Below are 25,623 nucleotides of genomic sequence, written 5' to 3'. Positions count from 1 at the left end.
GCACCCTCTTATGAATTGACTTATGTGTGTGATTTGCATGATTGTTGGGTTGTGAAGTGGGCCGCACAGGACGTAATTTGGCCGAACCTTGAATGTTGGATTTATTAGTTATCATGATATACACATGTGTTAACTTTGGGCCGTGCACACGCTAGTTGATCATGTAGGTATGAATATGGTGTATTTGCGTGACTACATGTTAAGCATTGTTGGATACTGTAGACGGATGAATAAACTGTCACGAGTTGGAATGCATATGTGCGTTACATGAGCAATGAATATATTTTATGTGAACCTCGAATGTGTGAATTAACTATACGTGAAAGGTGTGGTATATGTGCATGTGAAACTGACTATAACTGGTAACCTTTTTAGGACGTGTTTATTCAACTGATAATCAAGTAATTAATTCTACCGAGCAAACCAAAGGTGAGTTCATTGCATTTTCTCAAGCATGCGTCCCGGTGGTTTGGGACAACGGGTAAGCATTTGGAAGGGAAACTATGGGTAAACAACTTAATCGGTTTTGGTTATTGCCTGAAGGGCAATGGGGGTAACTAGTTGATAGCGCTATTAGGTGGGAAACCTCACACCGGGCCGTAAGGACGGGCGTGAACTAATTATCTGGGTATGGCTATGGTTGTTAGAGGCACACTCCTCGGATACATATGGGCACACTCCCTAGGGTATCTAACGAAGGCAACATAGCAATCGGTCGTTAAGGGGTACCCACTCCCCGGATACTTATGGGCACACTCCCTAGGGTATCTAACATGAGCAACATTGTAACGCAACATTAAATCGCATTAACATACATATGGTAACATAACTTGTTAACTAAACCTTGAACTCACCAGCGTAGTCTGACACACTTGTTTACATGCTTGTAGGTAATTACTGAAGGAACCTGGGAACTTGCCGTCTGATGCTGCTGGAGTGGTTGTGGTCATAATAAACAGTTATTTTGATTTGGTTTTGATACATTTACACACTTATACATTTATGCTTCCGCTCAATACTTTGGTTTTGGTTTAACTTTTCAAACGATACATTTCTTTCAATTGGGTATTTCAATACATTATAATTTGTGTTTGATATGATTGGTGGCTCTTTGTTGGATCGTTGCACCTCCAATAGGGACATGCCCTAGGTGGTTATTTGGGGGTGTGACAAATCCTGTCAATCAAGCTCACCAAGCAATCGTCATCGATTCTTCCGACGATTCTTCCGACGATTCTACCGACGACTCTTCAAGTGAGTCCTCAGACGAACCCTCTAATAACAACGCACCACCGCAAGAAGCTCCGTCCAGCCGTAAACGAAAGACCTTGAGCCCAGACTCTTCAACAACTGGACTGTCACAACCATTAATTTCGCCATTAATTTCTTTTATATGTTGAACTTGTTCTATTTCCCGACGCAATGTGGACTCTATTTAACTCTCGCTCTGCCTCACACTCGCGCACGGACTATATACTAGCACTATGTACTATATAATGTGTTTTACCCCTACTATGCGTTCTTGGGATAAAGTATGATAAACGTGCAAGGGTCAAATTAATCACGGGTGCACACGGGATTACTATGATCAGTGCACGGAGATCGTAATGAGTTTCAATGATGCCATAACGTTAAAAGCATGGTTAAGCTTGTTGGATACGCCGCTGGTACTTCCTATATATAAGCGTCTTGACCATGTCGACACAGTGTGACATCTATTCACGGGTGTCACGACCCCCGACCCCATCCTGGCCTGAATCGGGTGCCGCGAGCAGTCCAGTGGTACCGGTGATTATTTTTGAAAAACATTGCAGCGGAAATTTCATCAGGACCGTGAGTTAGGAAAAATATCAGAGTTTAAAAACACCGGATTTTTATTTATTAAATAGGTAAAATGAATTCATGTTTTACAAAGGTAGCTTTTAATAAAACGATATTTCTTAATAAAATAAGCCACTTATTGAAGTTCTTTAGTGCCGGATCCAATCCTTACTTCAATCTAGTGTAATTACCTGAAACGCGTTTTAAAAAGGTTTTGTCAGCGGGAAATACTGAGTGAGTTCATTCAGTTTGCACAAGAACAGATCTGTTATAATTCACAGTATTAAGAGCGATTACAATGTTTCTGATATCAAACCAACTACCCACGGTACTTTATCACTCGACCCACTGGCCCACATGTCTAGTGGTGTCTGTGATTATGGTCATATCACCCATTGGCTGCCCCAATGTTGAAGATTATCAAGTAATGTATACAAAACCCCACATACCGGCTGTAATTTGGTGATTACAAAGACTTAATCCCTGTAATTATAAATTTGGAAAATAATTTGGAGTTTTGTAAAACAGTTGATAAAAAGAGAATAACTCACATTATAAGCATGCAGTATTTGAATTAACAAGCCTCATGATTCAGATTCTTCTGAGAATTAGCATCTACTTTGATTGTAAGTGTATGGGGGTATTGTTTAGTCTATTGATAAGCCCGATAACCTAATTTAAGCGATAACGCACCCGAAACTAGGTAAATAACTAATACAGCATTTACGATAAATTCACGAGATTAAAACCCTCACGACGAATGACAAAGTGCAATCACTTAAACATCCATCGGATTCACAACGAATGACAGAGTCTATCCCGAGTTTGGGCAGCACTCAAACATCCTGTCGGAATCACGACTAATGACAAAGGATAGTACTTAAACATCCTGTCGGATAGTTTCAGTCGATCGGATATTGAATCGTAGCAGCGATCGAGTTAATACCCTGTATCGTAGCAGCGCTTCGTGCTAGTGTGTGTTATGTAGTAAACGGATAATAACTTAACGTAGGAAACGAATTTGAACGTCGAACGAATGCCAGAAATCAAGTCCCAGGCCCCTCTATTTATAGCCTGATTTGGAACCGCCCGCGTGTCGCGACAGGATCCCCGGGATCTGTCGCGTGTCACGGGGGAATCCAAACTAGGCTAGGCCTGCTTCGTTACCTACTTAGGCCCGCTGAGTCGACGGAACGATAATTTTCAATTTAGACAGCGAGATATAAGGATAAACGTCAAGTAGGGAATATCCCCCCTGAGTTTTAGGGGCCCTGATCCTGATTCTGATTGTTATGAAAATTTTAGGGTTTGTGCAGAATTACTTGGGTGTCTCAACTAGGGTTTCCTATTGGGTAAATAAAATAATAGATATGACTTTTGATTGAGAGTTGTTTACAAAATTGAATAATAAATAATAGTTTTGGGTAAATCACAAAAAGGAAATAAAACGGTGAGAAAAGAGAATGGACCCACTTTGTAACTTTAGGGTTTAGCTAGAAAATCTCCTGTTATAAATTTTGAGTATAACTTTTGGGCTATTAAAAATATAATGCACTTGTGTTAAGTATAGTACCCCTAATTCAACCTTGTCCCGAAGTCCCGAGACCGAATCCCAACAATTTAGTCGGGCAGAGCCCTGACATATGTTATGAGACTCAGATCAATCGGAAAGGGTAGCGGTGATCGGGAGTTAGAACACTTAAAACGGGGCATAGCTTTATTATTATCATAGATGAAAATAAAATAAATAAATAAATATAATTTTTGAAAGACAGGGGATAGGTGACATAAAAGGTTGCTTTGAACCTTATTTATAGTTGAAAGTTCTTCAAACTTAGGAAGGAAGGAATTTAGTCATCCTGATCTTGTTCTAATTGATACACGTAGCACATAAATCTCTAGCATGCATTTAGCTACACAAGATGGTGGACACCTGTGCATATTGTGTACTTAACATCTTGATTTTTAAATGAAAAATTTATTATTATATTCAAAAAATGGGCCACATACGTTTTAGTTAAATGTAAAATTTTTTATTATTTTTATTTTATTAATTTATATATTATAATTAATTTAACTGCTTTACTTATTTGAAGCGTATAACTTTTAAAATACAACGTTTTACAAAATAATGAATATGTCTTTAGAACGAGTATATCTTTGTCTACATTTGGGTCTAAGTTTTATTAAAATAGAGTAGGTTCAAAATACAATGTATTTTTATAATTTAATTATTATAGGGTTCCTAGGCCCGTCTAGGAACTTCATATTTCTAACTTTTAACTTACCCGTAATATACCTGTCTAATAATATAACTTTTTATACACTTTTATTTTTATTAGACAGGTTACCCATACATAGGCCAATTATTTGGTATAATATTTCAACTAATTATATAAAATAGTGTTTAAACTATTTGGGTTGACTATTTATATTAATAATAAACGAGTTACTAGTTACTAGTGGTCAATAAATTTAACCAAACCTATAATTCTTATATGACAAAAATAGGAATGTTACATTCTCCCCACCTTGTTTTAAATCTCGTCCTCGAGATTTGGGCTACGATATTTCTTTTAGAGTTATGTCACTTTTTAGACAATAAAAATAATATTAAGGTAAATGATACCAAATCACAATATTAAATTTTGTGAATATGAGTTGTACAATAAATAGGACTCAATGGTTTAACTGAATTAGTTAAAGAAATCGATGACAAACGAATGAAATGGAATGATATAATTTTCAAAATGACTAGGTTCAAGCCAAAAGATATATGGTCAAGAGATATGAATGTGAAAGACTTTTAGAATTAATAAAAATTCTTTGTCAAAAGAAAGCTTACTTTGATTGGTAACTGAGGAAGACTTAGGATTGACAGGTTCAAAATGAAATAAAAGCATGAAAAATTGATTTGTCAAATATTTATAATATGAGAAAATCAAAGTTTTGAGATAGTGAATTGCAAAGATATGCCAAGAGACAGTAGAGTTAGTGTATCATTGTTTGGAGTTGCAAGTTGTTTTAATTGTGAAACACTGTGATAGTATACTATTAGGGACCATATTTTTCATACTACGTTCGAAATATAATAAGAACAAGTTGTTTTGACATGACCAACTATTATATTAATTTTTTTTGTAAAGCAAATGTAATACATATTATTTGTTACGCATTTTTACTATATGTAAATGGTCACCACTTTAGTATTTTACTATACTATATAAAATAACTTATATTTATTACGTAATATAGATTACAAAATACCACGGTGAAGTTATTACATTTACAAAATATTTTAGTATTATGATTTTGTAAAAGAACCACTATTATTTATAATGTTAAATGAAAGTTGTAAATAAAAGGGGTAAAATATTTATTGTATAAAAGTATTTGTAAAATATTTTGTAAATATATAACACTTAATGGGTTGATTCAATGTGATTATTTATTTTCATTTTGAAATCATATAACGTTGTGAATGTTTTTACAAATGTTGTAAATAAGTGAAAACGGTGACTATTCTTATATATTACTATGTTCTCTTAACCCAACGTAGTTGATGACTTTTATATTATTCTTATATGGTTATCTTCTTTCCAGAGTGTTATGGTACCACAAAATATGTGATACATAATTATTTATATAATTTTATTCGTCCCTCTAATTCTGGTATTGTTTTATGAAAATATGTCTTCTCTTTACAGTACAAAGTAAAATATATATGTATATATTTTTATATATATAATTAAAATTTACTAAATAAGTATGATGACTTAATTTATATACATTAAGTAGTTATTATCATGGTTGGATATTGGTTAGTGCTGCCTTGTTTAAACATAGGTGACCAGTCCATGCCTAACTAAGGCTAGGCTTATCCAATACCTGTTCCTGACAATAACCCGAATACTTAAAAATGATACTACTGTTATTCATATATTATTACTAATATTAATTACCAATGAATTTTTAGATGAGAGTATTGCTGAAATATAATTCTTCATCTTAATGATTGAACAAAATTCTTAGGTATAGTAATACTATATTATAAATTAGGTAATTATTTATGTAAGTTTCCATACATAATCAATTAAATTTATATTTAAAATTTAAGTAAATATTATAGGATTTTCAACTGATGATGAAGGATCAAATGAATAGCATGAAATTTTCGATCAATAATGAAAGACACTTTTAGATATACACGGAATGGGATATGAATTTGTGTATTTTTATCTTAACATATATTAGGATTGTTTTAAGATAATGGGCTAACAAAATTTAATAAATCTATACATAGATATGAAAGGCAATTGTCACTGCTTATGGACCCGAACCTGGGTGATCTATCAAATTAGCTCAAGTTTCGAACTAAAGAAAATACCTGTCTCATGATGTTGAAAAAAAATGATTGAATGAGTTTATCATGCTTGGAACTGAAGGAAAAATAAAGCTGAGTGTTTGTTTTAAACAATCTAGTAGATTTGAAGAATGAAATAATTGAATAGTGTTTTTCAGTCCAAGATGATAAAGCAATAAAGATTGCGAAACGCTTGATGGATGATGTAAGAATCATTTAAGAGATACACTGGAATATAATAAGAATTTGTGTGTTATTATCTTAGCACACAATTTGTGTTAAGATTGCTTGAATATGAATAACTAATGAAGCGAATTCGGTATGAATAATTAAATCTGTATAAAGCGAGATTAGCGAAATCTTCAGGTTTTGAAAATGTTACCCTAAGGTGATCGTGATCCAAGAAATAATTTAGTGAAGTCGAAGGCCAAGAAAAATAATTGAATTGCTTGTTGGGACTATTTTGAATAGGATAGCTTTAATCCATCATATGTAATTTTGAAATGAATATATAATGCGAGCAAGTTCAAAACAATTGAACTGGGTTTATACAAAATGATTTTTAAATAAGTAAGTTCGGACATGGTCACAACAAAACCATGTATATTTTTCAAAAGAAAAGCGAGTTTTCAGGAATTTCATTGATTCATTTTCAAAGAACTATCGTTTTTGCAAGAATGCGATTTACAATGCAAAGATCAAGTATAGTAAAATGATATTTGAACTTTTGATAAAACAACTAATTTGGAATGATGCCCTTTTATGGTCTTCATAACTTAAATGAACCACATGCGCAATGAACAGTGCATGTGTAACGTGTAGATTTACCAAGAAATGGAATGGATCAATATTTGTTGCTATGAAAGAAATTCTCATGGTATAATGACTCTTTTTAGAAGAAGTAGAAATACGAAAGTCAACTCATTATATGCAGAAGTCAGAATTTCAACGAAAGGAACTTTATCTGGAATTTCGTGTGATAACCGTTGTTATCATGGAATGTTGACTAAAATGAAAATAGAGGGAGTTGCAAAGGTATGTGACTTCTTTTGTAGTGCTAATAATTATGACTCTGATTAGACTATGCACCGATGTTTGTGAAATATTGTTCCAACGTACCTTAGCGATATTCAGATCTTTTGTAGGATCGTGTGGCAAAGTACTTCTTATTGATTAGTAGTTCTTCTACTGACGGAATTAGTATTGGTGTTATTGTGCCTAATTTATATTTTCCGAAGGTCTTGCCTTGGAAAGTCGTGTGTGCTAAACTTCAACGTCTGTGGACATATAATTAAAGTTTCATGTGTTTTCTTGTGCACCAACAAAATTTTACATGCTTCTTATTTGAGTTCATAATTATGGCGTTAATAATTTATGGTAACGCATTGGTAATTCTTATATTTTTGATGGTGTCCCAACCTAATGGGTTTTCCATTTATCGTTATTGTCGCTCGAGTTACGAGGTAGATGATCAAACGAAATAATGTTTGATATCGGAAAAGAGATTCTTGATAAAAATCTAGACACATATGCTTGTGCTTTATTCTAAATTGTCAAATCTTATAGTTTTTGCATTTCCTTATAGATATACATATCTATATAATCACATATTTCACATGCGGTAATATACATATCCTTTATAAAGTCAATGTATTTATCAGATTCATATTTCCAAGGACCAGTCAGAAATCCGGTCAAGATATTATTTAGGGAAATCTTGTCACTCGTTTGACATATCATATACCCCGTCTTACCCGGTACTCGCCGGAGAGGTAATCTCAGTATATCCGGACAAACTGGAGAGTTTGCTACTCTATACCCAGTTTTGCCGGAGAAAATTTTCTATTTCCCATAAATAGTATCTTTTCAAAATTTTAAAGTTGCCTCTTCTATTAGGGCTTTTATCCAGAAGCAAGGAAATTTATATTCCCATAACATTTCTTATTCTAGACCAGGTAATATCAATAGGCAAGAATAAATAGCAATTAAGTGCAATTGCCTGCTAATCGTCATTCTTATGGCATACCAATATCCATTACATTATATTTATATAAGTAATTTATCTTGGAGTTTATATTAAGGCAAAATTCTTAAGTTCAAGTCTAAATATCATCCTGAGTGCTATAATATTAAGTTCCTAACTCTCTGTTTAAACTTAGGTATTATTACAACACCTAATTGCTTAAACAAGTGGCTTAGCTTATACTAAGGCATCTTTTCTTATGTTCAAGTCTAAATGCTATCAGATGTGCTACCAGTTTAATAGCGGTCTCCTAACTCTTTTATTTAAGCGTAAGTATTATTATCACAACATTTATAGGCTTAAAGTAGTGGCTTAGCTCTGATACCACCTTTTACTGTCACGACCCCCGACCCCATCCTGGCCAGAATCGGGTGCCACGAGCAGTCCAGTGGTACCGGTGATTATTTTTGAAAAACATTGCAGCGGAAATTTCATCAGGACCGTGAGTTAGGAAAAATATCAGAGTTTAAAAACACCGGATTTTTATTTATTAAATAGGTAAAATGAATTCATGTTTTACAAAGGTAGCTTTTAATAAAACGATATTTCTTAATAAAATAAGCCACTTCTTGAAGTCCTTTAGTGCCGGATCCAATCCTTACTTCAATCTAGTGTAATTACCTGAAACGCGTTTTAAAAAGGTTTTGTCAGCGGGAAATACTGAGTGAGTTCATTCAGTTTGCACAAGAACAGATCTGTTATAATTCACAGTATTAAGAGCGATTACAATGTTTCTGATATCAAACCAACTACCCACGGTACTTTATCACTCGACCTACTGGCCCACCTGTCCAGTGGTGTCTGTGATTATGGTCATATCACCCATTGGCTGCCCTAATGTTGAAGATTATCAAGTAATGTATACAAAACCCCACATACCGGCTGTAATTTGGTGATTACAAAGACTTAATCCCTGTAATTATAAATTTGGAAAATAATTTGGAGTTTTGTAAAACAGTTGATAAAAAGAGAATGACTCACATTATAAGCATGCAGTATTTGAATTAACAAGCCTCATAATTCAGATTCTTCTGAGAATTAGCATCTACTTTGATTGTAAGTGTATAGGGTATTGTTTAGTCTATTGATAAGCCTGATAACCTAATTTAAGCGATAACGCACCCGAAACTAGGTAAATAACTAATACAGCATTTACGATAAATTCACGAGATTAAAACCCTCACGACGAATGACAAAGTGCAATCACTTAAACATCCATCGGATTCACAACGAATGACAGAGTCTATCCCGAGTTTGGGCAGCACTCAAACATCCTGTCGGAATCACGACTAATGACAAAGGATAGTACTTAAACATCCTGTCGGATAGTTTCAGTCGATCGGATATTGAATCGTAGCAACGATCGAGTTAATACCCTGTATCGTAGCAGCGCTTCGTGCTAGTGTGTGTTATGTAGTAAACGGATAATAACTTAACTAGGAAACGAATTTGAACGTCGAACGAATGCCAGAAATCAAGTCCCAGGCCCCTCTATTTATAGCCTGATTTGGAACCGCCCGCGTGTCGCGACAGGATCCCCGGGATCTGTCGCGTGTCGCGGGGGAATCCAAAGTAGGCTAGGCCTGCTTCGTCACGTACTTAGGCCTGCTGAGTCGACGGAACGATAATTTTCAATTTAGACAGCGAGATATAAGGATAAACGTCAAGTAGGGAATATCCCCCTGAGTTTTAGGGGCCCTGATCCTGATTCTGATTGTTATGAAAATTTTAGGGTTTGTGCAGAATTACTTGGGTGTCTCAACTAGGGTTTCCTATTGGGTAAATAAAATAATAAATATGACTTTTGATTGAGAGTTGTTTACAAAATAGAATAATAAATAATAGTTTTGGATAAATCACAAAAAGGAAATAAAACGGTGAGAAAAGAGAATGGACCCACTTTGTAACTTTAGGGTTTAGCTAGAAAATCTCCTGGTATAAATTTTGGGTATAACTTTTGGGCTATTAAAAATATAATGCACTTGTGTTAAGTATAGTACCCCTAATTCAACCTTGTCCCGAAGTCCCGAGACCGAATCCCAACAATTTAGTCGGGCAGAGCCCTGACCTATGTTATGAGACTCAGATCAATCGGAAATGGTAGCGGTGATCGGGAGTTAGAACACTTAAAACAGGGCATAGCTTTATTATTATCATAGATGAAAATAAAATAAATAAATAAATATAATTTTTGAAAGACAGGGGATAGGTGACATGAAAGGTTGCTTTGAACCTTATTTATAGTTCAAAGTTCTTCAAACTTAGGAAGGAAGGAATTTAGTCATCCTGATCTTGTTCTAATTGATACACGTAGCACATAAATCTCTAGCATGCATTTAGCCACACAAGATGGTGGACACCTGTGCATATTGTGTACTTAACATCTTGATTTTTTAATGAAAAATTTATTATTATATTCAAAAAATGGGCCACGTACGTTTTAGTTAAATGTAAAAATTTTTATTATTTTTATTTTATTAATTTATATATTATAATTAATTTAACTGCTTTACTTATTTGACGCGTATAACTTATAAAATACAACGTTTTACAAAATAATGAATATGTCTTTAGAACGAGTATATCTTTGTCTACATTTGGGTCTAAGTTTCATTAAAATAGAGTAGGTTCAAAATACAATGTATTTTTATAATTTAATTATTATAGGGTTCCTAGGCCCGTCTAGGAACTTCATATTTCTAACTTTTAACTTACCCGTAATATACCTGTCTAATAATATAACTTTTTATATACTTTTATTTTTATTAGACAGGTTACCCATACATAGGCCAATTATTTGGTATAATATTTCAACCAATTATATAAAATAGTGTTTAAAACTACTTGGGTTGACTATTTGTATTAATAATAAACGAGTTACTAGTTACTAGTTACTAGTGGTCAATAAATTTAACCAAACCTATAATTCTTATATGACAAAAATAGGAATGTTACAACGGGGCAGAGGCGTGTGGTTGAAACATGGTGGATACGCCGCTGGTACTTCCTCTATATAAGTGTTTCGCCATGCCAACCAATGCCTTGTGAAGAAAGTGCCATACAAGTTGAACGTTATTAGACCAATTATACTATTGGATCTATTTTCGACACACTAAACTACATCGCAAGGCGTAACAATCTCAATCGCAACTCAAAGCGTGTCATCGCTAGACTTTTCGTAAGTCAACCACGCTCGCAATCGCATTATCGCTAAAATCCATCTCGTAATCGCTATCGCTTATTATGTGTAGCTCGCAATCTCAATCGCCTATTGTGTGTTCGCTCAATCGCGTATTATGTGTATCGCGCTATCGCTTATCGTGTGCATTGCTCTATCGCTCATCGTGTATCGCTTAAACATGAATCGCCATCGCTATCGCTTACCGATATCTATGTTATCTGTGTTATGTTAGCACACATGACCCCGCTTCACGGGATGAAACTGATAGGGATAAAACATGGTGGATACGCCGCTGGTAGTTCCTATATATAAGTGTTTTAGCCGTATTGGCATACTTTCGTGGAAAAGGGCCATGTGGGGCTTAATGTTAGTTAAAATTTGTGGTGTTGTTTAATCTAAACAAATTGCATGTTTCCATCGCTTGCAACACATCAACCATCGATTATCGCTCGACTGTTGTCACTATCGCTTATCGTTGCCGTATTCGTTCATTATGTTTGTGTTATGCTATCGAATTTTCGCGTACCGCTTATTGCTTATCGCACTCGCTCGTATCGCTGAACTGAGTTCGTAAACGATTTCACCGCTCAGTTTACTCAACCCCTCTCTTACACTTGGTCCAACCATCTTTCGCTTGGACCGAGGAAATCGAAATCTATCAGTACTATGTCGACACACATGACAATGTCTCACGGGACGGAAGCGATATGGCTAAAACATGGTGGATACGCCGCTAGTAGTTCCTATATGTCACACCCCCAAAATCCACCTGCGGAGTATCACCGCTTGGGAGCGTGACTGACCAGGATCAAGCCACCAATCATATTGAACATGTAATCAAGTAGTAATGGTTGTCCATCAATACGAAAGGTGTTCATCAAAACCAATATAGTTAAGTATAGCGGAAGCATTTAAGTAAACCCAAACACGAGTATTAATGTGTGAACCATCATAAGTGTTCAAATAGCATTCACGATCCTTTGCCCACAACGACCTGCTCCTCCCTGTGCAAGCTCCATAATGTACCTAAGGTCCTGCAAGGCATGCAGCAGAGAGTCAACAACTAGTTGAGCGAGTTCACAGAAAGTAAGTTCAGTAATAGAAATGGTATAGCAAGCATTGCGTTCGTTCATCTAATCATGCATCGTATTAGTTCGTTCATTGTTCATGTATAGTATTGGTTTCCATCGCGGGCCCTTTCGGCATGTATGCGAAGATTTGGGTTAATACTCCCAAATATCCTAGACTATGTATATTTGTATCGCGGCCACCCTGGCATAACTTGCGAAGATTTATTCTCTATAGTTCGCAGCTTCCCCGAAGCATGTGTGCGAAGATCAGTCATAATTATCGCAGCCAACCCTTGGCGTGTGTGCGAAGATCTGTTCAAGTAGGTATACTAGTCTAGCCGTATCTTATCATTTACCATCCTCACCCTGAGGACTATATCATTAGGTTCCATTAACTAAGTATGTACGTATAATTCATTCAATCCCATTCCCACCCTGGGAACCCCATGCCTTGGCTGTGTGAACTCACCTTGGGTTGCTCGGCAGATACACAAAGAAGAGGGTTCTTGAACTAACAGTGGTCAACCACGTCCTAACAGGGTTACCATACGAGTCAGATTCTGACTTAAACAGTGCACGTATGTATCATAGCAAACACGTACCACATATTGACAGTCAAGTTCATAACATACTATCACGTATACAAACCCAAAGATAAAGCCCAATAACAAGCGGCCCAACATGTTGTGCGTTCAGCACAGCCTTGTGCGATCCACAACATGTTGTGCGACTCCGTTAGACCCCCGGCCCAAAATAACAAGAAGCCCAAATAACATAACAATCAACAACACAATTCTCGGCCCAACCCGATGACACATAAAAGCCTTATGCGATCCGACTAGGCTTGTACGATTTGATTAGTCCAGCCCAACTAGAATACCCGGCCCAATTACTTATTATCTTAAGTGACATTGTGCGATTCAATTAATCAAGCCAACACCCCACTTGTGCGGTCCGTTATGGGCTGTACGATCCTGATTGGATTAATCCGGTCGGGTTGTGCGGTTGAGACTTGGGCTTCGAGGCCCAACAGTTTGTAAACATTTAACATACTTGTGCGGCCCAACTGATATCAAGAGAACATAACTTGTGCGATACAGTGATCTTGTGCGACTCGGGCACTTGTGCGATTGGATTATATTGTGCGACTGGACTTCTTGTTCGACCAAGAAGTCTTGTGCGAGTGGGCCTCATGTGCGATTAGTTTGAATATACCCGAAACTTATGGAAATCAGTTACCCCCATTAATCTAACCAATCAATTACAAAGTTCCCATGTTTACATTAATCAATTAACAACTTCCCTTCAAGCTAAACATCGATCAAACAGGCAAATAAATCACTAATTCGTATGAACCCTAATCTAATCATGTGAACAATAACCCAACATAGTCGATCATATTCATCTAAGGTTCAATTAGCAACCGGCAATCCAATCAACAGGACATGGTAACCATGTTAGCATATAATCTGTTTCATATTAACATGCCATCCAATTCCTATGAACCTATATCCGGTTAACAAACATCATTCAGTTTCATATATCAAACAATCCGATTATTATTGCTAAACGCATATAAGCCGATTCATCTTGACATTAAAAGCTATAACACAACATCAAATAACAACAACAAACACTTATCATACTAACCGGATTAGAGAGGGAACAAAGATGATCCGAACAGGGAATGATCTTCGGTTGGTAGGAATGAGTATTGCCGTCGGTTTGAGAAGGGAGAAAGAACTAGGGTTTGAGTGTGTGTTGTGATATTTTGCAACAAGTGAGAAACACAAGTCCCTAAGGGTGTTTGTACGCATAAGAGGAATGGGCCGGCCCTTGCTTGGGCTGCCCTTGAACCGTGTGTGAGCAATGTGGCCCAACTTGGGCTTGTGCGATTTGTGGGAGTTGTGCGGTTCAAGTATCATGCACGCAAGCATTTAATTCGTAACATATAACACATAACATTTAATAATCGTTCACTTAGTCAATCAAGTTCACATATGTTACACAATGATAGGTCTAAAGTTCGAGTTGTCACATTATCCCCAACTAAAAAGAAATTTCGTCCCGAAATTTGGTACGCACTCACTGAGGAAGCTAGGTAAGTTCAATCGTTCACCGGTTTTTCCTGGGGTGTCACATCCTCCCCCCGTTGATCTGGAATTTCGTCCCGAAATTCCGAAGTAGTAGCTTCAGCCTCAGTAGTGGTTGCATTGGTTCCGAATAACTGGGGGTACTTTTCTGTCATCCTGTCTTCGCGTTCCCAGGTGTACTCTGGGCCACGTTTGGAGTTCCAACGTACTCAAACAAGAGGGATTCTCTTGTTTTTGAGGACCTTCACATCCCGGTCCGTGATTTCAACTGGTTCTTCGACGAACTGCAACCGCTCGTCGATAGAGTTCTTTGAAAGGAATGATAAGGGTCTCATCTGATAAGCACTTCTTCAGATCCGACACGTGAAAGACATTGTGAACTGCCCCGAGTTCAGCTGGTAGGTTCAATCTGTAGGCTACCTTGCCGATTTTCTCAAATGATCTCGAACGGTCCGACAAACCGCGGATTTAGTTTGCCCCGTTTGCTAAAACGTACCACACCCTTCCAGGGTGAGACTTTAAGTAAAACCCGGTCCCCGACCTGAAATTCCAAAGGCTTTCTACGCTTGTCCGCGTTGGCTTTCTGATGGTCGCGTGCTGCCGCCATGCGTTGTCGTATTTGTGCAATTTTTCTGTGGCCTCCACTACAATCTCTGGACCCGTAATCTGACTATCCCCCACCTCTGCCCAACAGAGAGGTGACCGGCATTTACGTCCGTACAATGCCTCGAATGGAGCGGCTTGTATGCTGGTGTGATAACTGTTATTATATGAGAACTCCACCAAAGGGAGGTGCTTTTCCCAGCCGTTGTCGAAATCAATAACGCATGCCCTAAGCATGTCTTCAAGAGGTTGGATCGTTCGCTCAGACTGCCCATCCGTCTGAGGGTGATACGCTGTGCTCATGTTTAACCGTGAGCCGAAAGATTTGTGCATCGCTTGCCATAGTTCTGACGTGAATCGTGCATCCCGATCCGAAATGATGGAAGTGAGCACCCCGTGCCTCGAAACAATTTCTTTGAGGTAGATGTCTGCGAGAGTGGAGAACTTATCTGTTTCCTTTATAGCTAGGAAGTGTGCAGACTTGGTGAGTCGATCCACGATCACCCATATGGTATCATTCCCACGCTGGGATCTAGGTAGGCCTGTAACGAAATCCATGGAAATCTCTTCCCATTTCCATTGCGGTATCGTAGGTTGCTGAAGTAGACCCGCTGGTTTCTGGTATTCGACCTTGACTCTCGCACAGGTCAAGCATTTGCCGACATAAGTGGCAATGTGGGCCTTCATGCTAGGCCACCAATAAGTAGTTCTGATGTCGTGGTACATCTTGTCCGCCCCTGGATGTACTGAGTAACGAGACTTGTGAGCTTCATCCATTACCAGCTCGTGTAGACCGCCATAAAGTGGGACCCAAATAGGCCCCGTTACATAGTAGGCGCCATCTGCCTTCTGTTCTAATCGTTGCCTTGAGCCGCGTAGGGCTTCAGCCCTGACATTTTCTGGTTTCAATGCTTCTGCCTGAACATCTCGTATCTGTACTGGCAGGCTGGACTGTATAGTAAGCTGTAGCGCTCGCACGCGCTTAGGTAATGTGTCTTTCCGACTGAGGGCATCAGCCACAACATTGGCTTTGCCTGGATGGTACTTGATGGCGCATTCGTAATCGTTCAGTAGTTCGACCCATCGTCGTTGACGCATGTTCAAATCCTTCTGCTTAAGAATATGCTCGAGACTCCTGTGATCGGTGTAAATCGTGCACCTGGTACCGTACAGGTAGTGTCGCCATATCTTAAGCACGAAAACAACAGCTCCCAGTTCTAAGTCGTGCGTCGTATAGTTTCGTTCATGTATCTTAAGTTGACGTGAAGCGTAAGCAATAACCTTGTCGTGTTGCATTAACACACATCCAAGACCCTGGATGGATGCATCACAATATACTACGAAATCGTCCGTGCCCTCTGGCAATGAGAGGATAGGTGCACTGCAAAGTCTATCCTTTAGGTGTTGAAAAGCAGTCTCCTGGGGCTCTCCCCAGCGATAGGTGACACCCTTCTGTGTCAGTAACGTAAGCGGCTGAGCAATCTTTGAGAAATCCTTGATAAATCGTCTGTAGTAACCCGCCAAACCCAAGAATTGGCGTATTTCCGTTGGCGTACGTGGTGCAGGCCAGTTCCTGATCGAGTCCACCTTGGACGGATCGACATGGATCCCATCCTTGTTCACTACATGGCCTAGAAAGTGGACTTCACGAAGCCAGAAGTCGCATTTCGAAAACTTAGCGTACAGCTGTCCCTTCCGTAGGAGTTCCAAAATAAGGCGTAGGTGCTGCTCGTGTTCCTCCTGACTCTTGGAGTAGATCAGAATGTCGTCGATGAAGACAATGACGAACTTGTCAAGATAGGGTTTGCACACCCTGTTCATAAGGTCCATAAACACGGCAGGTGCGTTCAATAATATCAAACCATCCATCATATCAAACATAAAGTATAGTAGTTAAAATAATTCATAAAACCCAATACGATTGATGTTCAAACCAAACTTTGTTTGAGTAGCGGAAGCATAATAATGAAAACCCAAAATAAGTTATAAGTTCAAATATCGTTCATTGCGTCTCCTCGTCCTAACACGAAAGCTCGACCTCTTGCCTCGTTGCCATTGTTGTTGTTGTTTCCCCCGTTGTTGTTGTTGTTCCCGTTGCCCTGGTTATTGTTGTGGTTCTGATTCTGGTTCAACTGAGGGCAATTGCGTTTGTAATGACCTTCAGCCCCACACTGGAAACATCCCCGGTTTCCACGCTGTGGCTGCTGCTGCTGTGGGTTCTGAGGAGCTGGTGGTGGAAGTTGCTGGTTCTGATTAGCTGGCCGTGAGCTTCTACAATCTTTGGCTTCGTGCCCTAGCTTGAGACATCTCTGACAACGTTCTTTGCGACACCTTCCACTGTGGTGCCTGTTACACTTGTTACATAGTGGGTGAACTCCCCGGTATCCACCCTGCCCCTGACTGCCAGATGATTGCTGACTCGAATTCTGATAGTCATTCATCCTGCGCTGCTGTGCTTGAGACTGAACGGAAACTGATCCCCTGCTGGAATCCCCATCCCATTTCCGTTTGTTGTCGTTGGGTGTAGCAGAAGTAGCAGCTGGAGTAGTAGTTGCACTGACGCGTTTGGGCAGCTTGTTCTGTTCTACTGCCTGATCTGTGAGTCGATGAGCAAGACGCTGGATGTCTTGGATGTTGTCGAGGTTTGCCGATGTAACATGGCTCTGGATCTCTGGCGCAAGTCCCTTGAGATACAACTCAATGCGCTTCACTGGAGGGTCCACCATAGTTGGACACAGAATGGCCAGTTCGTTTGACCGCTTTGTATAGGCTTCAATCTCTGACCCCGTCATTTTCAAGTGATAAAGCTCGTTCTCCAACTTGTGGATGTCATCACGCGTGCAGTATTCCCTCTTAATGAGTTCCTTGAAGTCGTTCCAGGGTGTGGCGTTAGCAGCTGCCAACCCTAAAATCTGAACTTGGGCGTTCCACCAAGTTAGTGCTATTCCTTCTAGCGTGCCAGTGGCGTATTTCACCCTGCGAGCCTCAGGGCATTCACACATCTCGAACACTGACTCTAGCTTCTCAAACCAGTGGAGGAGTCCCACTGCCCCCTCTATGCCACTGAAAGTACTTGGACGACAGTCCCTGAAGTTCTTAAAGGTGCAAACTTGCTGCTGCGCTGGTTGACCTGCTTGTGCGGCTGCAAGTGCCGCAGCAACTTGAGCTTGAACGAGAGCCTCTAGCTGGGCTTGAGTCATGTTAATTCGTCCAGACATGATCTTCATAGTAAAAGTAACGTAAGTGAGAGTGGTTCGCGAGTAGGGCGATGACAGAAAAGTGTAATCACGTAGGTATTCTCATGTAATAGTATCATTTGTATCTAAGTGTAATGCGAGCAAAGTTCTAAGCAGTTCTAGCAAACAGGCAATAAACATAATCCTTATTACCTAGGATGTCGAGTCTTGCACGTGGAGCGAAGCGTCGTTGTGGATCGTTGAGAGCACTGTTCTGGGTATAGTCTGGTTTTATCAAAAAGCTTTCCCCTTTTTAAAACCAAGTTCACTATAACCAATGGCTCTGATACCAATCTGTCACACCCCCAAAATCCACACGCGAAGTATCACCGCTTGGGAGCGTGACATGACCAGGATCAAGCCACCAATCATATTGAACATGTAATCAAGTAGTAATGGTTGTCCATCAATACGAAAGGTGTTCATCAAAACCAATATAGTTAAGTATAGCGGAAGCATTTAAGTAAACCCAAACATGAGTATTAATGTGTGAAACATCATAAGTGTTCAAATAGCATTCACGATCCTTTGCCCACAACGACCTGCTCCTCCCTGTGCAAGCTCCATAATGTACCTAAGGTCCTGCAAGGCATGCAGCAGAGAGTCAACAACTAGTTGAGCGAGTTCACAGAAAGTAAGTTCAGTAATAGAAATGGTATAGCAAGGATTGCGTTCGTTCATCTAATCATGCATCGTATTAGTTCGTTCATTGTTCATGTATAGTATTGGTTTCCATCGCGGGCCCTTTCGGCATGTATGCGAAGATTTGGGTTAATACTCCCAAATATCCTAGACTATGTATATTTGTATCGCGGCCACCCTGGCATAACTTGCGAAGATTTATTCTCTATAGTTCGCAGCTTCCCCGAAGCATGTGTGCGAAGATCAGTCATAATTATCGCAGCCAACCCTTGGCGTGTGTGCGAAGATCTGTTCAAGTAGGTATACTAGTCTAGCCGTATCTTATCATTTACCATCCTCACCCTGAGGAGTATATCATTAGGTTCCATTAACTAAGTATGTACGTATAATTCATTCAATCCCATTCCCACCCTGGGAACCCCATGCCTTGGCTGTGTGAACTCACCTTGGGTTGCTCGGCAGATACACAAAGAAGAGGGTTCTTGAACTAACAGTGGTCAACCACGTCCTAACAGGGTTACCATACGAGTCAGATTCTGACTTAAACAGTGCACGTATGTATCATAGCAAACACGTACCACATATTGACAGTCAAGTTCATAACATACTATCACGTATACAAACCCAAAGATAAAGCCCAATAACAAGCGGCCCAACATGTTGTGCGTTCAGCACAGCCTTGTGCGATCCACAACATGTTGTGCGACTCCGTTAGACCCCCGGCCCAAAATAACAAGAAGCCCAAATAACATAACAATCAACAACACAATTCTCGGCCCAACCCGATGACACATAAAAGCCTTATGCGATCCGACTAGGCTTGTACGATTTGATTAGTCCAGCCCAACTAGAATACCCGGCCCAATTACTTATTATCTTAAGTGACATTGTGCGATTCAATTAATCAAGCCAACACCCCACTTGTGCGGTCCGTTATGGGCTGTACGATCCTGATTGGATTAATCCGGTCGGGTTGTGCGGTTGAGACTTGGGCTTCGAGGCCCAACAGTTTGTAAACATTTAACATACTTGTGCGGCCCAACTGATATCAAGAGAACATAACTTGTGCGATACAGTGATCTTGTGCGACTCGGGCACTTGTGCGATTGGATTATATTGTGCGACTGGACTTCTTGTTCGACCAAGAAGTCTTGTGCGAGTGGGCCTCATGTGCGATTAGTTTGAATATACCCGAAACTTATGGAACTCAGTTACCCCCATTAATCTAACCAATCAATTACAAAGTTCCCATGTTTACATTAATCAATTAACAACTTCCCTTCAAGCTAAACATCGATCAAACAGGCAAATAAATCACTAATTCGTATGAACCCTAATCTAATCATGTGAACAATAACCCAACATAGTCGATCATATTCATCTAAGGTTCAATTAGCAACCGGCAATCCAATCAACAGGACATGGTAACCATGTTAGCATATAATCTGTTTCATATTAACATGCCATCCAATTCCTATGAACCTATATCCGGTTAACAAACATCATTCGGTTTCATATATCAAACAATCCGATTATTATTGCTAAACGCATATAAGCCGATTCATCTTGACATTAAAAGCTATAACACAACATCAAATAACAACAACAAACACTTATCATACTAACCGGATTAGAGAGGGAACAAAGATGATCCAAACAGGGAATGATCTTCAGTTGGTAGGAATGAGTATTGCCGTCGGTTTGAGAAGGGAGAAAGAACTAGGGTTTGAGTGTGTGTTGTGATATTTTGCAACAAGTGAGAAACACAAGTCCCTAAGGGTGTTTGTACGCATAAGAGGAATGGGCCGGCCCTTGCTTGGGCTGCCCTTGAACCGTGTGCGAGCAATGTGGCCCAACTTGGGCTTGTGCGATTTGTGGGAGTTGTGCGGTTCAAGTATCATGCACGCAAGCATTTAATTCGTAACATATAACACATAACATTTAATAATCGTTCACTTAGTCAATCAAGTTCACATATGTTACACAATGATAGGTCTAAAGTTCGAGTTGTCACATTATCCCCAACTAAAAAGAAATTTCGTCCCGAAATTTGGTACGCACTCACTGAGGAAGCTAGGTAAGTTCAATCGTTCACCGGTTTTTCCTGGGGTGTCACACTATATATAAGTGTTTTAGCCATATTGTCAAACTTTCATGGGAAAGTGCCATGCGGGGCCGACTTTAAATTTAAAACCTTGATGTTATTTAAAACCTTTGTGTAAACAAAGCTTTTTCTTACAAACTTTTTTCTAAAAACTTAATCAAAATCTTTGTACAAAACGAGATTTTCTTATAACGTTGGTGTGACAACCGACTCAAGTTAATGTCGCGTGACGAGAAAATTTCATAAAACGAGTTTTAATCACCCTAATTTTTTAGTAACTGACGGGTGGTCCGTTGGACAACCCTTAATCATGTTAAAAGACGAAATAATCCTTCACTTAATCGTGTAATTATCTTGAATTAGATAACTACTGTTGCTTATGTTTCAGGTGCGGCTTGGAGGCTTAAAGAGAGAAAAATGCAGTTTTAGAAGCTCTCGAGTCGAACGGGTTGGAGGTGCGGAGCAAAAGAAGAACAAAGCATTGAACTCAGGTTTCCACCGTAAATTACGGTCCCACCGTAATTTATGGTGGACCTGAAAATCATTTGGCCTGCACCGTAAGGCAGTCTCTTCACACCGTAGCACTTTGAAGTTCACCGTAAATTACGGTGATACCGTAATTTACGGTGGATCCTAACGGGAAAAGTGTAACTGCCACTTTAATTAGTTTTGATGGGGTCTTTTCATCATCTCTCATCATTGGACGTTTGTGAAACACTTGAGGGGCGAATTTTGGCTGTCTTGCTTGGTTTTGAACAATTGCTAACATTCGGTTTGTGTTTATGATTCCTATGAACATTAGATTTGTTGGTATGATGATTCACCAAACTATGTCCGGCTAAACTTTTCGGTGATCATCTTAGGTGAAGGTTTCTCTTGAACTTTTGTGTGTTTATTTCTGAATTTCTAGAATGATAACTTGCATTGCTTGAATATCATGGTGTATGTTTAATTGCTTGTAACTTGTTAATCGATATTGCAATTTCTAGTCTTAATCGTACGTTCTTGGTGCCGTTGGCAATCGAGATATCACGGGAAGGGTTAGAGTTGGTTATTGATTAATTGGTCATCGGGAAACAACCTCGCGTTTATATAATCCGAGTACTTTGTTCCCTTTTATCACTTCAATTATCTGTACACGAGTTATGTCTATGTAACTCTTTCTAGTTGGAATTACACACAATTGTTTAAAGAAACTGAAACCTAAGATGGTCATTGTTCTATCCTAATCTGTTTTACAACCAACATTCAATTTGCTCTTAGTATTAATTTAGTTTTCTAAAACAACAATCCAAACTATTGATCTTTATTTTTCTGCAAATTAGATTAATTGTAGTTTAAGTGCAAAGCTATACAATCGACACACTTTCCACATACTCCCTGAGTTTGATACCCTCTTACCACTATCTATAGTTGTTTTGGGGATTAAATTTGATAGTGACCACGACATCACGTCAAATTTTGGCGCCGTTGCCGGGGAGTAGTGCGCAACGTGTGTTAGTTTAATAGTTTTGTTTTGTTATTTTCGGGTTTACGCTGGTTGTGTTTTAGTGTGCAGGTAGGTGTATGCATACTAGGGGCTCTCACAGGTCATCACCGCTATCATTTGATCTGGAAATTGAAAGAACGCTAAGACAAAACAGAGTTTTAGTACGAGAAAACAAGATCATTGGTTCACCCACTTCACCCATCACACCGAGAAACATCATGGCTGATTCTCAAATTCCACCTACAACGGGTCAATCATCCTCATCCTTTATACCTACTTCCACCCAACCATCACCAAACACCACATTACCTAACACCACCGCTGAATTCACACCATCCAATGTCACTCAACCAATCACCACCCAAGTTGAACCTACCGTTACCTATAACCCTTCTACCACAATTCCACCCTTATCCCACTTCTTTCCCCCAACTACGGGTCAATCATCATCCACTTTCACAACTGCACCAAATTCAACCATTGTGCATACTACTTCATCCTTTAGACCACAACAATCGGGTTTTCAGTATTCGACCATCCCATTTGGGCAAACTTCGGGAATTCAAGGAGATGGTTATGATGAGGGATTTAAAGATTTTGAGGGGTATGATGATGATGGTTACGCTTATGGAGGTTATGGTGATCAAGGGGAGTTTGGGTATGTTCAAAGTCAATCCCAAGGGATGGCAAGTGTTGGTGGAATGCCTCAACAACAACTCATACCACAACACATTCGGCCAAGACCACAAGGGCCACCAATGCAACAACCTATCCCATTGCAACAAGTCTGGCCACAAAATGTACAACCAAATGTCCAACAATTTCAAAGGCCAATTCAACGCCCACCGATGCCGCAACAGCAATTTCAACAACCGAATGCACCACAAGGGCATGTACCAAGGCCAATGGGTCCCATTCACCCAAGGGGTAGGTTTGGTGTACCGAGGAGACACCTTAGAGAAAATGTGAGGGGCATCGAAGCACATTTTCGGCCGGTAATCACTCAAAACCCTTCACCGGTAGTTATTCCGCATAATGATCAAGGACGAACATTTGAAGTAAGGACCAACTCTTTGCAAAGTTTACCAAAGTACAAGGGGTTGGAAACGGAGGAGCCTTACTTTCATTTAGAGGCTTATGACTCGATTTGCAACACTCTTGGGAGTCAAGGGTTTTCGGCCGACGATATCAAATTGGTATTATTCCAATTTTCTTTGGAAGATAAGGCGAAGAAATGGTTTTACACGTTACCTTCGGCATCCATATATATATGGGGGGAGATGCAACAAACTTTCTTGGATGAGTTTTACACCGCCCAAAAGACTAACGATGCAAGAAAGGGGTTGAGAAGCTTCCAACAACAACATGGTGAGATGTTTCACGAGGCGTTTGAACGCTTCAATATGATGATAAAGAATTGCCCTCACCATGGAATTGAATTGTGGGAGTTAATGAATGCCTTTCACGAGGGGTTGAGTGCCGAAGATGCACGTGATCTAATGTCCATTACCGGTGGGACTTTTGGTACAAATTATGAGAACGATGATTGGGAGTTCTTGGAAAGCATGGCAACTACATCAAAGAAGAAAGCTCAAGCCTCAAGAAGAGCCCGACCGGCCATTGCCCGACCTCAAGTGCACGCCATAGATGATGGTAATGTTCAAACCACTAACCAAATTTATGATGTTTGTGCTTTGTGTAATGAAATAGGTCACGCGGCTGAAAATTGCCAAGGGATGTTGGAAGGGCAATACGAAGAGGTCCATGCGGTTCAAGGTCAAGGTCAAGGAGGAGGTGGTAGGAATTACAACAACATGAACTCTAATACCTACCACCCCGGATTGAGGAATCACCCGAATTTTCGGTATGGGAACCCTTCAAATCAAGCCAACCCGAACTTTCAAGGTAGTCAAGGTAACTTTGGTTCACGCCAATCTTACAATAACCAAGGTGGATACCGAGGCGGAAACAACCAAGGCTATCAAAAACAATACCAAACGGGTCAAGAACAAGGGGGGTCCTCGGGTGGAAACGAGATGATGGAGATGCTAAAGAGCATGCAAATGGAGATGCAAAAACGGAACCAACTCGATGAAGTTCGAATGCAAAAGGACGAGGTTCGTGACAAAAGCATCCAATCACTAACAACCCAAATGGGTCAATTGGCAACCGACGTGGCGGAGTTGAAGAAAGGCAAGGGTCAACTTCCAAGCGACACTAAGGTAAACCCTTCACATGGTTCGTCACGAGGTAATGTTAATATTAATCATGTTAGTGTTTTGAGAAGTGGAAAAGAATTTAAAGCCAATTTGTCACCCGAATTGGTTGAGGGGGTAGTCGAGGATGTTACGGGTAATGAAAGTGATGATGAAATTTCACCGGTTAAACCAAAAGAAACAATTGTTAAAAAACCGGGTTTGGGTGAAAATGAAAAGAATGAAAAAGTTGAGGGTGAACCGAGTCAAGTCCCGTTTCCATCGGCCTTACTTGACCCGGGAAAGAAAAATTTTATTGTGTCGAGAGGTCCTCAAAAAGAAGAGATGTGGGACATGTTTAAACAAGTGAAAATAAATCTCCCACTTCTCGATGCAATAAAACAAGTCCCCGCTTATGCAAAATTCTTAAAAGAATTATGTACACAAAAAAGGCAAAACAAGAAGAAAGTGCCTAAGCGGGTGGATTTAACCGGGCAAGTGAGTGCGGTTTTAAATGGGGAGCTTCCTCCTAAGCTCCAAGATCCGGGCATGCCATTGATTAATATACAAGTTGGAAATTTTCAAATGGCTAAGGCGTTGCTAGATCTTGGAGCCGGGGTTAGCATTTTACCGGGGGGCTTATATGACCAATATGACTTTGGTCCGTTAGCAAGGGTGGAGACAACGGTTGTTTTGGCCGATTTGTCTCATAAGTTACCTCGGGGTATGGTTCAAAATGTAATTGTAAAAATTGATGAGTTTTACTACCCGGTTGACTTTTTAGTCTTGGATTACTCATCGGC

Source organism: Helianthus annuus, chromosome 4 (assembly GCF_002127325.2).
Source record: "Helianthus annuus cultivar XRQ/B chromosome 4, HanXRQr2.0-SUNRISE, whole genome shotgun sequence".
NCBI classification, from domain to species: Eukaryota; Viridiplantae; Streptophyta; class Magnoliopsida; order Asterales; family Asteraceae; genus Helianthus; species Helianthus annuus.
The sequence above is the reverse complement of the archived record's forward strand: the minus strand, read 5'-3'. Positions refer to the sequence as shown.